Raw genomic sequence first — 15,820 nt, forward strand, 5'->3', positions numbered from 1 at the left:
CACGACCAATTATGTGCGTCAGCACGCAGCTGCGCGCGTCGCAGGGCCTGCCGGGAACCGTAGTACGCCCCGCGGCCTTGTGCGCAGGCGCCGAAACCGCACCGGGAAGTGTAGTTTCATAAGGCCCGAAGGAGGTTCAACTCTGTCGTCGAAGAACTACGATTCCCGTCAGCCAGTTGCGAGGAAGGTCTGGGGGTCAGACCGGAGCAAACAACGCATTCCAGAGACTTTCCACTAGGGGGCGGGAGGACACAGGGCCTAGCGACGCTAGCGCTCTCCTCGGCCTCCCGCCTTCGACCCAGGTCATCCTGGGAGTTGTAGTTCTAGCGTGGCATGGAACCCGTACGTAGCTTCGCCCTCCCTGCCCCCACACGACCGCCATTTTGTCTCCCCGTGTTGGGAGGCGATGAGCCCGAGCCCACTGATACAGCTGTTTGCAAGTGATCGCAGGCTTCCTGGGGCGAGCCCGGGGCCGCGCCGCACCCGTCCTTCTGCACCCAGGAGAACCCGCCCCCCAGACCCCGGCCAGCGGACACCCCCGGAACCCCAGAGCCCAGCTACAGGCCCAGGGCCTGAGCCAAAGGCTGAGCCAGGAGGCCGTGGTGTTCGCAGCTTCCAGCCGCTGAACCCGGCCGGCTGCCCCTGGGGAATGGTTTTTTTTATGATCTCCGAGTAAGGCGCCCAGGCAGCGATGTGATTTTCGCCTACAGAACCTGGGACATGTTATATACGTCGTGGGCGGGCAAAAGCGTTACAAACACCCTTAAGTTTTTCACCCTTCTGCAGAATGTCTTAGGTTAATGGTTTTAAGTCCGTTTTCTTTGAGCCTGAGAACCAGCCAGTCTCCCTCAGAGCAGACTTTGAAGAAGCTGGGCTTCGCAGGCAGGCCAACATTTTAACCTGACCTTGGGCTCGCACTCAGCAGTCCTGGCACCCTCAACAGGACCCAGCACGTGGCAGACACATAATGAACTGTGGTCCGTTTGAGTTTGATTGTGTTTAATGTTAGTTTTCTTTGTAACCAGGGAAGGATAAAGTCATCTCAGACGCTGTAACTGGGCCACCCACCACTTGGCGTAGGAACTGTAGCTTCGGTGTACGGTGCCCGGGATGTTGTAATCTTGCCTCTTTGAACTGCGGCAAGTGCTTCCATGAGCTGGATGAACCTTTGGAGTAATTTATGGCAAAGTGGCAAAGCCTGTGTCTTTTCTGGGCCTAAGCTGGTGTTTCTGAGGTTGAGGGTGAAGGTGGTGGTTTCTTAAAACCCACCACCTTCAGTGAGACCCTTCCCTGTAATCAAATTCCCCATGATGTTATTCCCTGTATTTACTGAATATTTTGTGCTAAATTCTGTACATGAATCACTGCAGTTAATGCTCGTGACAATCTCCTTTTCCTATGGGGAGAACTATGAATTCCTTTACATATCCACAGCACAGTTTTCAAAATATGAAAAGTAACATGGAAATAATACTATAATCTACAAACCTTATATAGAGGTGTTATCAATTGTTCTGATAATATCCTTAATAACAAAAGAAAATTCAAAATCATGCATGTTGCATTCTTAGACTCCTTTAACATACTATAGATACTCTTTTGCACTTTACTGTTTTTCACTTAGCAATATATCCTGGAAATCATTGCATTTCAGTTCACAGAGATGTATGGATGGACTTTTATTTAACCACTCTTTTACATATGAGCATCTAAATTGTTTCCAATATTTTCTAATTACAAACCATGCTGCAATGAGTAACCAGGAGCATATGTATTTTCATATTGTTAGCGGGTATCTCTTCAAGGTAAATTCCTAGAAGTGGGATTGCTAGGGCAAAAGGTAAAGACAAATGTAGTTTTGTTAGTAAGGACAGAGTCCTCTCAATAAGGGTTATACCAGTTTGCTTTGGCAAAATATGGGAGGGCCTACTTTCCCACCACCTCACCAACAGAACACATTTCTGTGCTTTTCCATTTTTGCTAACCTGATAGGTGAGAAATGGTATTCTAGTGCAGTTGTTTTGTGTGTGGTAAAATGCACATAAACATAAAATTTACCATTTAAACTATTTCTGAGTGTACAATTCAGTGGCATTAAATACATTCACAGGGACTTCCCTGGTGGTCCAGTGGCTAAGACTCCTCGCTCCCATTGCAGGGGGCCTGGGTCCGATCCCTGGTCTGGGAACTAGATTCTGCATGCATGCCACAGCTAAGAGTTCACATGCCGCAACTAAAGATCTGGCTCAGGCAAAATAAATAAATAAATAAATATTTTTAAAAAAATAAATATTTAAATACATTCACAATGTTGTGCAACCATCACCACCATCCATTTCCAGAAGTTTTTCTTTTTTTTTTTTTTTGCGGTACGCGGACCTCTCACTGTTGTGGCCTCTTCCGTTGTGGAGCACAGGCTCAAGGACGCGCAGGCTCAGCCGCCATGGCTCACGGGCCTAGCCGCTCCGCGGCATGTGGGATCTTCCCTGACCGGGGCACGAACCCGTGTCCCCTGCATCGGCAGGTGGACTCTCAACCACTGCGCTACCAGGGAAGCCCTCCAGATGTTTTTCATCCCCCAAACTGAAACTCTGGACTCATTAAAGGCCAGCTCCTCACTCCCCCCTCCCCCCAGCCCCTGGTAACCTCTATTCTATCTTCTGTCTCTATGAATTTGCCTATTCTAGGTACCTCATTGTATGGTCAGGCCACTCGAGATGGCTGTTCTCTTGCTCTCTGTATATTCCCCTGCCCGACCAGTGCCTGCTTCACCTATATCTTAAGCACATGACTGACCTTCCTACGTACTTGCCCCAGGCCCCAGCTAGTGATTGTTCTTATCAAAGGGGCAGTGAGGGGCGTGCCCCTATAACTGGTAATCAAACCTCCCACCCCTCCCCACAGAGAAGACTGCCATTATGTCCTGCCCACCCTCAGCTGCACACGGTGGGGAGCTGCTCCGGGACCTTGCTTCAGACAGGTAAGATCCCCCCTATCCATTATTATTATTTGTGTGTGTGTGTGTGTGTGTGTGTGTGTGTGTAAGCCAGCTTTGTTTTTTGAATTTTATTTTTTTATACAGCAGGTTCTTATTAGTTGGTGGTGTGATGAATTAGGAGATTGAGATTGACATATATACACTAATATGTATAAAATGGATAACTATAAGAACCCCCTATCCATTAAACCATTGACGTCTGTGTTGATGACTCCGGGCTCTTTCTTCGTTCTTAAAGCTAGGCAAGTGCAGGCCTTGTAGGCCTGTTGTGTGCAGCCCAACACTCATAGGGTGGAATCATAAAATATCTGTCCTTTGGTATCTGGCTTACTGTACTTAGCATAATGTCTTTAAGGTTTATATTGTAGCATGTATCAGAATTTCATTCCTTACTATGGCCGAATAATATCCCACTGAATGTATATATACCACATTTTGTTTACCCATGTGTTCACTGATGGACTTTTGAGTTGTTTCCACATTTTGGCTACTGTGAACTGTGCTGCTATGAACGTTACTACGCAGGTCTCTGTGTGAACAAATGTTTTCCTTTCTAGACTCTAAAGGTGGACTCTTCTCCGGGTTCCCAGCCTCTGGGCTTCCCCTCCAACCTTCATGGGACCTCCAAAAAGATTTTTAAATTTTCCTTTGAAACTTTATTTGTATCCTACAGTGTAGTAGGTTGACTAGTGGCCCCCCAAACTTCATGTCCATCCAGAACCACAGAATGTGACCTTACTTGGAATAAAGGGCTTTGCATAGGTAACCAGTTAAGGATCTCCAGAAGAAATCACCATGAGTTTGGAGTGGGTCTTCAATCCAGTGACTGATGTCCTTAAAGGAAGAGGAGACGCAGAGATGCACAGGAGAGGCCATGGGAAGATGGAGGCAGAGATTAGAGTGGTGCAGCCACAAACCTAGGAATGCCAGCAGCCACCAGAAGTTGGAGGGTGGGAGGCTCTGCAACACCTCAATTTAGGACTTCTGGCCTCCAGATTGTGACAAATTCCTGTTGTTTTGTGCCATGCCGTTTGTGACATTTGTTATGGCAGCCCCGTGAAACCTCATCCATATAGGTAAGCCACAGTCATTGTAGAAAACAAGAAAATACAGATAAGCGAAAAGTCAAACCGCACAGAGGCAATTCCCTGCCCCCAGAAACAACCACAGTTAACACTTTAGCATCTATCTCATCAGAGTAAGATTTCTAAAATGCAACCTTCTGAAATGCTTAAAGTTCTCCCAAATGCCTTCAGGATAAACTCTCAAACTCCTTAATAGGGCCTCAGAACCAGGCCTTTTTGTAGCCTCTTTTCCTTCTACTTGAAGAAGAATCAACGTGCACACCTGCCTCTGCTTGTTCCCCCAGGCGGACAGGCCTTGCCAGTGCCTTCAACCTCTGATTCCCTGGCCTCCTCGCAACACCCCAGTGGAAGCACTCCTCCTTCTGGAACTTAAGCTGCTGGACCACCGGAGCCTGAGGTGCTGGTGACCTCTGGGGCAGGGGTGAGTGGAGCCTCTCCCACCTCCACCTCTTGATTTCTGGACCCAGGAATCCTGGAGCTGCCATTCCACCCAAGGCAATACAGACCATAAACAAACAAATAATAGGCAATTACCAATCATGGGAACAGCAAGGAGGGTGTAAATAGGGTGGGAGGGCAGGAGGTCTAGAAAAGGATCTCACCCTCCCTTCCAGAGGGAGACCAGGCCCCAGCAGGAGGGCAGCTCCCAGGACTGATGTTGAGGCACACTGGGCCAACTGTGAGGGTTTCCAACATGGTCTTTTGATCTGGAGGTCCCCAGTCCCAGCTCGCCCCCTCCAACAGGCCTGTAAGCATGGTCCTGGCCAGGCCTGGTAGCTTCCAGGCCCTGTGTGGGCTCGATGGCCTGGCTGGGACCAGGTAGCCTCAGCTCAGGTTGAGGGGCGCACACACCAGTCAGAGTGTCTGCCTGAGCAACCTCCCAGCAGCACTCGGCCCCCGAAGAAACCTCGGATCCAAGGCCCTGGAAGATGACCCTGATCTTGTGCCCAGGACAGGACCCTGATAAGGGAAGCCCTTCCATGGACAACAAGGGTTGTCCTGGTCCCGAGCCTTCACAGGCACTGCCTCCTTCCCTGTGGCCGGCAGTCCTTGTGCAACACGCCCTGGCCCAGGGCAGCACCGTGCTCCCCATCCCTTCCTTCTCGGGGTGGATGCTCTCCGTAATTTGGGGGTTTCTAGAGCTTTTAAAGCACTAACTTTATTTTGTTAGGACTGCATATTTAGTCTCTTTGGAGAGGTTAGCAGTTGAGGCTTTATGAAAATTCAGATGAATTATGACTGCCAGACGTGGCACTTTTTTTTAAATTTTTGGCCATGCTGCATGGCATGTGGGATCTTAGTTCCCCAACCAGGGGTCAACTGACATCCCCTACAGTGGAAGCATGGAGTCTTAACCATTGGACCACCAGGGAATTCCCCGCCACTTTTTTATTTTAAAAAATACTGAGGAAAAAACCCCCAAACACTGAAAAGTAAAAGATCAACCAAAATCCCATCACTTAAAAATTATAAACATATTTTATAAAAATATAAAGCGATACTCCCCCAACTGGTACCCTCACACCGCAGAGCCCCCAGAGCCTTGGTGGGAGCCGCTCCCTGGAAGGGTCACAGAGTGCCGTGCCGGCTGAAGATCAGAAGGTGACATCCATGCATGCATAGTGTTGGCACAAGTTCATAATATGAAAAAAAATGGGAAAAAGCTAAATACCCATCTATAGGATATTAGTTAAAGTAACGGTGAAACAACCTCATGTTAAGAGAGGAACTCTATTCTCCTGGTTGTCAAGGCACACGTATCAGGCAGGCTGCATTCTCCACAAAGGTAGGTAGTTAGATGCAGAGATACAGGGATGGTGGGTGGTGGACAGCAGATGGTAAGATGAGTGGCATTTTGTATGTGTCAGGGACCCTGGGCCCCCCCCGCAGGACCTGTCCCCAGGAAGCCTCAGTCTCCCTCCTGCTAGCCCTCCCCAGGACACCCCTTGGTCACTGCCTTCCCAAGCCCAAGTATCACCTCCTCCAGGAAGTCTCCCAGGACTGAAGGCTCCCAGCTGCGAGCTCCCAGGGTAAGCATCTCCTGCCAAAAATGTTGGCTCTAGGGATTCTAATGAGTATGAGCTGGGGGCTACAGACTGAGAGGGCAGGGATTGGACATAGGGGCTGCACTTAAAGCTGTGCTTACACAAGGAGCTCAGCCTCCTCTCCAAAGGGCTCAGAACTGTGGAGTCTTTGGCCCCACTTCCTGCAGCTAGTGGCCCAGTGCCTCTACATTCCTCCTCTACCAGCCACATGGGAAGCCTGCCCAGGAGCTGGGTGCTCCCTCTCCCCCTCACCTGCACCCACAGTGCCCTTAGTTGTCCCACAACTAGGTACATCTTAAATGCTTTTATTGTAGAGCAGGTGAAAGAGAAAATGAAATGAACCATCATAGCCCCAGAAAAATGTCACGTGGTTTCAGTGAAGCCACTGTTTTTCTAAGAAGCCATCATGCGGGCACAGGAGGGAGGAGCAAGGAAATAGCACGCCCAAGTCCATTTCCTGTCCTGGCCTAGCTAGAGGCTAAGAGCCAGAGAGGAGAGAGCTTGGCTCTCTTCAGAAGGTGAGGACCCGGTGCCGGGCAGGGGACCAGGGTGGGAGAGCTGCCCCACCAGCATGTGGGGGTACCTTTGAACTGGCTAGGGAGTAGGGGGAATTGGGCAGGGAGTGTGAGTGGGGCAGGGGAGGGAGGGTGCCAAGCTGCTCCTTTCTCTGCACCCAGCAATCCCTGGGGTCCCCCACCCCACTGTCACCTGCCAGAGGACCATCCCCCTCAAGTCAGCTCCAGGCTTGTCCCATGGCATGTTCTCAGGACCAGAGGATCCTGCTGGGAGCAGTGAGATGGGGGAGGGGGGCATCAGGATCCTGAGCAGGAACAAAATTTCAAAATTGCCTGGTGGACATGAAAAGGGGCAGAGTGGGGGCGGGGGTCAGGGAGCTGCTGGTGGGTGTTCCCAGATGACATGGGAAGCAGAGGAGAGGGGCCCAGTGGCCAAGCCTGGGGCTGCAAGTTGGAGGGGGCAGCTGGAGGAGGCTGAGGAGGATGGGCAAGAGGAGAGGGCAGAAGGGAGGGGGCCAGACCAGCGGCTGCAGGAGCTCACTCAGGAGACAGTTTCCTGAAGTGGGTCAGGGTACAGGTAGCCATGAGGGCTGACCCCAGGGGAAGCTGTCACCAACCATAGGCCCGAAGGGGCCCTGGGAGGAGTCCAGCCAGAGCTGTAGCCTGGAAGGAGTGAGGCCAGGAGCAGGACAGCCACTGGCCGAGTGGGGCGAGGCAGGACATGTGACCCTCCTCCTCTCAGCTCCAGCCTTCTGCCGCTGCCTCCCCTGTCAAAACCAGAAACCAGAAACCAGAACTGCAGAGACCCAAGGCCCCTGGCAGAGCAGAGATGTGGGGTGGGTGGAGGGAGCAGGCGCTGTGACGGCCCCTGGGGTGTGTTCCCTTTGCGGCTGGGGAAGGTGGCTCTGCAGGGCTGTGGGGAGGCAATGGGCCCCCAGCCCAGAGTCCTGAGGGGGATGTGAGCATCCCCAGGCCTGTGGAGGGACTCCTGAGCCCAAGGCCCTGGCCTCAGCCTCTGGGGAGGGGATCCCCGGGGGTCTTGGGGGAATCAGAGTGTGTGGGAAGGAAGATGACTAGGCATGTCCCCGCCCCACACACAGGGGTGAGCTCTGATACCTTGAGAAGATGGTGGCAGGAGAGATGCCCACGGCAATGGCCATCAACATGTTGAGAGACATGTCCCCCCTCGCAATCAGCCAGGCCTGACCAGGCCCAGCCGCCAGGTACCGGGACAAGAACAGGACCCTCGTTGCTTCCAGAACAAATAAAGTCTCCAGGGATGGGGGGAGGGGTAGGGGGCTGCTTCCCCTGGACTGAGACCCCAAGACATCCCCAGCTACAGGCCAGGAGCTTCAGGGGACCTGAGGGACCCCTCAGCCTCCATCCCCTGCCAGGGGTCTAGGCATGTCTGGAGCCGTGCTTGAGGAGCCAGAGGGACCCCCTCCCCCCAGACCCTGGAGCCTGTACCTGGCTCACCTGGAAGCACTCCCTGCAGCCAGCCCTGTCCCAGGTGCCACCATATGTCCACTTGCTTCCTCCCACCAGCCCAGGGGGTGGAGGGTGCCATCTCCATGAGCTGTGAGGAGGCAGAGCTCCGAGGGGCCAAGTCACTGCCCTGAGGCCACCAGATTGTCACTACAGAGGGTGGGGCAAGGCTGGCATCTACCTTGGAGCCCATTCTTTCTGCTCAGCTGGGGAGGGGGCATCTCGAGTGTCCCTGTCTTTTCTCTGGTTCCTGCCCCCGTGTCAGCCTGGGACCCTGAGCCCTACAGTCCCCTTACTGTCTCCATCCTGTGGGGTCACCCTGCCCCGTTTCCTCCGGCCCTGAAATTAACGGCCTCCGGGTCGGCAGTGTGGCACACTGTGATAATAATGATTGACGGGATGGCCTTATACAGCTGGATGAAGAGCAGAGCAAGCCGGAGCTTGCACCGTGGGAGGTCCCAGGGTGGCCGGAAGTAGGGGTCAGGGAGTGCCTGAGTAAGAGGAAGGCCTGGGCATGGTTTGGGGGAGGCACAAGTGAGGTGGCGAGAGGGTAGTGGGAGACCCCCTCCCTTGGCCTGGCCGCCCCACCCAACTGGCCACCATTGTCCTCCTCCCATGGTCAATTCTGGGCCCTGCCTGACCCCACCTCCTTCTCTTGCAGGTAAAAATGAACAAGAACAAGAACCCTAAAATGTATTGACAAGAATCCTCTCCAAGCTCCCTACAGACAGGAGAGCCCACCTTCCTGGGGATGGGAATGCTGTGAGGTAACATTTTACCATTGAGGTATGAACAAAGTCAACTTGTGGGCAAAAATAAAAATTCACTGAATGCACATGTATTCAGTGCCTACTGTGTGTGCCTGACTCTTTTCCAGAAGTGGGCTCCAAATCCCAGGATTCTGGGTCCTTTGAGGCCCAGCTCCAACCCTAGCAGCCCTGGGCCCTCCCCACCCCCAACCAGCCCCGACCTGGCCCTTCATCAGGGCTGTCTGGCCTGGGCCACCTCTCAGCCCCAGGGAGGCTCTATGGGGCCTCTGTGCCCTGAGGTCCTGAAAAGGAAAAAACACCCTGCTTTCCCTCTCCTACACTCATAGTCACACACCAACACTTCTCACACCAAATGTGTGGGATTTTTCACACCCACCAATTTTCCAATTTCCTGTGGACACCAACTAAGATTTCTATGACTTAATTCTGACGCTGACAGAATTTAGCACAGACCCCACATGTTAAAGGCTCAGTCCTACAATACTGCTCCCACTTCAGATGCCAATCCCAGGTAGTGGGTCCCCAGGTTACCCACAAACATCTGTCTGACTTGGCTACAGATCATGTGTTCCCATGACCCCCTTCTTGGGTTTAATAATTTGCCAGAAGGGCTCACAGAACCCAGGAAAACAGTTTCCTTACTAAGATACGGGTTTAGGGAGTTCCCTGGTGGTCTAGTGCTTAGGATTTGGCACTTTCACTGCCGTGACCGGGGTTCAATTCCTGGTTGGGGAACTGAGATCCTGCAAGCCCCGAGGTGTGGCCAAAAAATAAATAAATAAAATAAAATAAAATAAAATAAAATTGTTGGGACTTCCCTGGTGGCGCAGTGGTTAAGAATCTGCCTGCCAATGCAGGGGACACGGGTTCGAGCTCTGGTCCTGGAATATTCCCACATGCTGCAGAGCAATGAAGCCTGTGTGCCACAACTACTGAGCCTGCACTCTAGAACCGGCGAGACACAGCTACTGAGCCCACGTGCCACAACTACTGAAGCCCGCGCACCTAGAGCCCATGCTCCACAACAAAGAGAAGCCACTGCAATGAGAAACCCACACGCCACAACGAGGAGTAGCCCCCACTCGCTGCAACTAGAGAAAGCCTGCGCGCAGCAACGAAGACCCAACTCAGCCATAAATAAATAAATTTATATTAAAAAAAAAGAATCCGCCTTCCACTGCAGGGGACACAGGTTTGATCTCTGGTCAGGGAACTAAGATCCCATATGCCGTGGGACAACTAAGTCCATGCGCTGCAACTACTGAGCCCGCATGCTGCGACTAAGACCTAATGCAGCCAAAAAATTTAATTAATTAATTTTAAAAAAGACTGCTCCTTTAAAAAAACAAATAAGTAAAATTGTTTAAAGGAAAAAGATGGTGGATATTATGGCATGTGAATTAAATCTCAATTAAAAAAGAAAAAATGTGGGAGTTTGGGATTAGCAGATGCAAACTATTACATATGGAATGGATAAACAACAAGGCCCTACTGTATAGCACAGAGAACTATATTTAATACCCTGTGATAAACCATAACGTAAAAGAATATGAAAAAGAACATATATGTATAACTGAATCACTTTGCTGTACAGCAGAAATAAACACAGCATTGTAAATCAACTGTACTTCAATAAAACAAATTTTTTAACAATGAAAGGGAATTCCCTGGAGGTCCAGTGGTTAGGACTCCGTGTTTTCACTGCTGAGAGCCCGGGTTCAATCCCTGGTTGGAGAATTAAAATCCCACAAGGGGCGCAGCGTGGCGAAAAAAAAAAAAAAAAAGTTACGGGTTTATCATGAAGGACATGGCTGAGGAACAGCCAGATGGAAGAGATGCACTAGACAAGGTATGAGGGAAGGGGCGAGGAGCTTCCATGCCCTCTCTGGGTGCACCACCCTCCCAGCACCTCTGGGTGTTCACCAACCCGGAGGCTCTCCAAATCCCATAGTTCACGGATGTGTATGGAGGGTTCATCACATGGGCGTGACTGATCATTAACTCAATCTCCAGACCCTGTTCCCTCCCCAGAGGATGGGGCTGAAAGTTCTAAGTTTCTAATCAAGCCTTGGTCTTTCTGGTGGCAGCCCTCATCCTGAACCTAACCACCCAGAGCCACCACATTAGAACAAACGACACTCCTGTCACCCAGGAAATTCCAAGGGATTTGGGAGCTCTGTGTCTGGAACCACAGGCAGAGATCAAATATACTGTATAATTCTCTTTTTTTAAAAATAAATTTATTTATTTTATTATTTTATTTTATTATTTTATTTTATCTATTTATTGTTTCTGGCTGCGTTGAGTCTTCATTGCTGCGTGTGGGCTTTTCTCTGGTCGCGGCGAGCAGGGGCTACTCTTCGCTGCGGTTCGCGGGTTCGCGGGCTTCTCATCGTGGTAGCTCCTCTTGTTGCGGAGCACGGGCTCTGGGCGCGCGGGCTTCAGTAGTTGTGGCACGTGGGCTCAGTAGTTGTGACTCGCGGGCTCTAGAGAGCAGGCTCATTAGTCGTGGCACACAGGCTTAGTTGCTCCGTGGTGTGCGGGATCTTCCCGGACCAGGGATCGAACCCGTGTCCCCTACACTGGCAGGCGGATTCTCAACCATTGCACCACTAGGGAAGCCCTACTGTATATTTCTTGTTATGTCACAGGACCTCATACTCCTGGGCCCCCTCTACCTGGAAAACCAGCCACTAGGTAGGGTCCCTGATGTTTCCCCTTCCTGTGGTCCTTGACCCAAAAGGGGACAGTGGGACCTCCAGCATCACCTTCCCCTGGTGACCTCTTTTCCAGCCTTCACTGCCTCAGTCATTTTCAGTTCATAAGACCGTCCACACAGAAGAGAAATTTTACAAAGTAAACGTAAAGTAAAAGTACAGTCTTTCCATCCCATTGCCCCCAATTACAGTTCTCATTTCTGGTGGATTGGACCTTGTCCCTCTGGATGTTTTGGTGCAGAGACAATCCGAAGTAGGTGTATCTGTTCTCTGGGGCTGCCACAATAAACCACCACGAACTGTGTGTCTTTTCTTTTCTTTTTTTTTTGGAACAAGGAATAACAATTTGAATCAGAAAGCTAGCAGACCCAGAAGATGGCAGACTAGCATCTAAAAAACAAAACAAAACAAAACATTTTACCTCAGTCCAAATTCCGACTCCTTTTATAGAGAAGAGAGGAAGAGGAGAGGCCCACTGTGGCGCCCACCAGTGGCTGAGCGGGACCACTACCTGTGGTCATTGACAGTTTCTTGCTTTGGGGAGGGGTCCGCTGCTGCGCCCACCAATGGCTGAGCGGGGGTTGCTAGAGCAGCGAGGCTGCTATAGCTGGCGCCTGCCCCGCCCCTATTACAATTCTTCTCCCTCTCCCTCTTACACGCTGTTAGATGCCTTTTCCCCAGGGGCTCAGACTCACCCTCCTGGAATTCAGGCTTCAGGTCATGCTTCGGAGCCATTTACAAGCGATTCGCCGCCTCCTCCTCCTTCTCCTCACCCCCGACTACTGCCCCCTGCTCTCTATCCCACCCAATTCCGCGTCAGGCTCGCCGTCAGGCACGGCCAGCTCTACATCCTGGGCCCGATTTGCCAGCTCTGCATCCTGGGCCCGATTTACCAGCGCCCGCAGATCTCACAGCATCTTGACCCGCGCAGCCGCCGCTCCAGCCAATGAACTTTGTGTCTCAAAACAACAGAATTTTATTCTCTCTCACTTCTGGAGTTCAGAAGTCCAAAATCTGGTTGTCACTCCCTCTGAAGGTTCTAGGGGAGGATCCTTCCCTGCCTCTTACAGCTTCTGGTGGGTCCAGCATTCCTTGGCTTATGGACACGTTACTCCAATCTCTGCTTCCATCTTCACATGGCCTTCTTGCCTGTGTCTCTCTGTGTGTCTGTGTCCCCATCCCCTTTCTTTGCCCTTAGAAAGACACCAGTCATTGGATTTAGAGCCCACCCTAAATCCATGATGATTTCCGCTTGATATCCTTAACTTTTTACGTCTGCAAAGACCGTATTTCCAAATAAGGTCACATTCACAACTACTGGGGGTTAAGACTTGAATGCATCTTTTGGGGGACACAATAAATTGTATTTATTCTAAAATAAAGTGTGGAGAAGACACATTTCTCTAACCACAAACTAGAGTTTTTAAAACTTTGTCTTTTGAAATAATCTTATATTTAGAGAAAAGCTGAAAAAAAAGTATAGAGTTTTCCCATATATCCTCCACCCAGCTTTCCCTAATGTTAGCATCTTACATAACCATAGTAATCAACCATAGAAAAGAACATTGATACAATCCCATTAACTAAAGCCCTCAAATTTCACCAGATTTTCCACTAATGTCCTTCTCGGGTCCAGGATCTAACCCAGGATCCCAAATGTATTTCTCTGTCATGTCTCCTTAGCCTCCTCCAATCAGTGACAACCATCTAGAATATTTGTACAGCCATTAGTAATTTAAAATGTATGTATGATCCAAATTTTCATTAGTTCTACATTATTTTAAAAATATGAACCATGGAGGGACTTCCCTGGTGTCCCAGTGGTTAAGAATCATCCTGCCAATGCAGGGGACACGGGTTCGAGCCCTGGTCCAGGAAGATCCCACATGCCATGGAGCAACTAAGCCCATGTGCCACAACTACTGAAGCCCGTGCGACTGGAGCCTGTGTTCCACAAGAGAAGCCAATGCAATGAGAAGCCCGCGCACCGCAACGAAGAGTAGCCCCTGCTTGCCACAACTACAGAAAAGCCCGCGTGCAGCAACGAAGACCCAACACAGTCCCAAAGCAGCCAAAAATAAATTAATCAATTAAAAAAATTTTTACTTTTCAAGCTACTAAAGAAAAAGAGATAAAGTTTCAAGATATATTTATCCCAGGATTGAAACTGAAACTGAATACTTTAGAAATGAGAACCACCATCTCCTGTGGATACATGTGCCTAAGCATAAGGCACATTGGTAATTTGATTCCAATGGTACACTCGCTGGAGTACACATCCCTTCCTCACCTATGGAAAGGCCACTTCAACACTTACACCATCAGATTGAAAAATGTACAGACAGTGAAGCCAGTATCCATTAACGCCAATGAGTGCAGGATCAGTACAAAACATATCAGTGATCTTTGCAAGTACTGTTTAAACAATGATTTTAATGTGAAAGAAGTTATGAATATAGGCAGAAAATGCGTGTCTAGAATCAAGGAACAAAAGATATTTTAGTTTCACTTTTTGGTATTTAAAATGAAATTATAGGGGTGGGATAGGGAGAGTGGGAGGGAGACACAAGAGGGAGGAGATATGGGGATACATGTATATGTATAGCTGATTCACTTTGTTATAAAGTAGAAACTAACACACCATTGTAAAGCAATTATACTCCAATAAAGATGTTTAAAATCTTAAAAAATAAAGTGAAATTATATAAAGTAACTGAAATTATGGCTATGATATACAAACCATTCTTGAGGGAGCAGTTTTAATATATATGCCACTTTTTAAAAAAATTAATTAATTAATTTATTTTTGGCTGTGTTGGGTCTTCGTTGCTGCGCGGGGGCTTTCTCTATTTGCGGCGAGCAGGGGCTACTCTTCGTTGCAGTGTGCGGGCTTCTCATTGCGGTGGCTTCTCTTGTGGGGCACGGGCTCTAGGCACACAGGCTTCAGTAGTTGTGGAACGTGGGCTTAGTTGCTCCGTGGCATGTGAGATCTTCCAGGACCAGGGCTCGAACCCGTGTCCCCTGCATTGGCAGGCTGATTCTTAACCACTGCGCCACCAGGGAAGCCCCTATATGCCACTTCTTGATCCTTCATTTTTTATCTTTGTTTGTTTGTTTTGGCCGCATGGTTTGTGGGATCTTAATTCCCCAGCCAGGGACTGAACATGGGCCCTCGGCAGTGAAAGCCCTGAATCCTAACCACTAGACGACCAGGGAACTCCCGATATTCACCATTTTAGAGTGTACAATTTTGTGGCTTTTAGTATATTTACAACGCTGTGCAACCATCATCATTATCTAATCACAGAACATTGTCATTACCCCAAAAGAAACCCAGTCCCCTTTTAGCAGTCACTCCCCATTTCCCCCCAAATCTCCCAGCCACCGGCAATCACTAATCTACTTTGTCTCTATAGATTTGCCTGTCCTGGGCATTTCACATGAATGGAATCATGCAGTATTTGTCCTTTTGTGTCTGGCTTCTTTCACCAGAGTATGGTCTCCCAGGTTCCTTCGCGGTGTAGCAGATATCTGTATTTTGTCTCTTATTATGGCTGAACAATATTGCATTGCAGGGATAGCCCACATTTATTTATCCAGTCATCATTAGATGGACATCCGAGTTACGTCATATTTGTTTCACTGTTATGAATAATTCAAAAAGCCTTGAAGCTAAATCCGTGTCGCGTCAGCATAGGCCAAGGAGCGAAATTGCGATGCAACAACTATGTCAGAAGGATAAACAGGAGGTCTTCTAGTTATTCGGTAACGGGGGGTGGGGGAGGGGAGACCAGACACAACACCCCTTCCCTCTGTGCACACGACCTCTGTGCTTTTCCTCGGTCAACGTGGAGAGCGGATTACGATCTCACCCATGTTTCCCGCCGTGGACAATGTATGGCTGATGCTCCTGGCGGCCGGGAGGGGGCGCGCGCGGACGCCGTCGGGCCCAGTGGACCCCGGAAGCCCACCCAGGCCCTTTTGAGACCTGGGCATCGGCTCTAACTTGCCTTCTGCGGGGGTGGCGTTTGGGCCAGAAAGGATTCCTCAGCAATGACCCGGCATTTGGCCCGCTATCCGAAGAATGCGGTGACATCCTTACTCCACCCCGAATTCCAACATAAATCGCAATACTAATTGCAGGCCCCCCTTTCGATCTCCTTCCTTCCTTCCTTCCTTCCTTCCTTCCTTCCTTCCTTCCTTCC

General features: G+C 49.9%; 1 long non-coding RNA gene across 1 annotated transcript; it reads left to right on the forward strand.

Moving 5' to 3' along the window:
* The first annotated feature begins 6,587 nt into the window (after nucleotides 1-6,587).
* On the forward strand, nucleotides 6,588-8,960 carry LOC114895037. Its single transcript, XR_003793371.1, has 3 exons — nucleotides 6,588-6,646; nucleotides 7,744-7,866; nucleotides 8,790-8,960. It is a non-coding gene; the product is annotated as an uncharacterized LOC114895037 (long non-coding RNA).
* The last annotated feature ends 6,860 nt before the right edge of the window (nucleotides 8,961-15,820 follow it).

This window comes from Monodon monoceros, unplaced genomic scaffold, assembly GCF_005190385.1.
Source record: "Monodon monoceros isolate NGI ecotype Baffin Bay Population unplaced genomic scaffold, NGI_Narwhal_1 Super_Scaffold_13, whole genome shotgun sequence".
Classification (NCBI taxonomy): Eukaryota; Metazoa; Chordata; class Mammalia; order Artiodactyla; family Monodontidae; genus Monodon; species Monodon monoceros.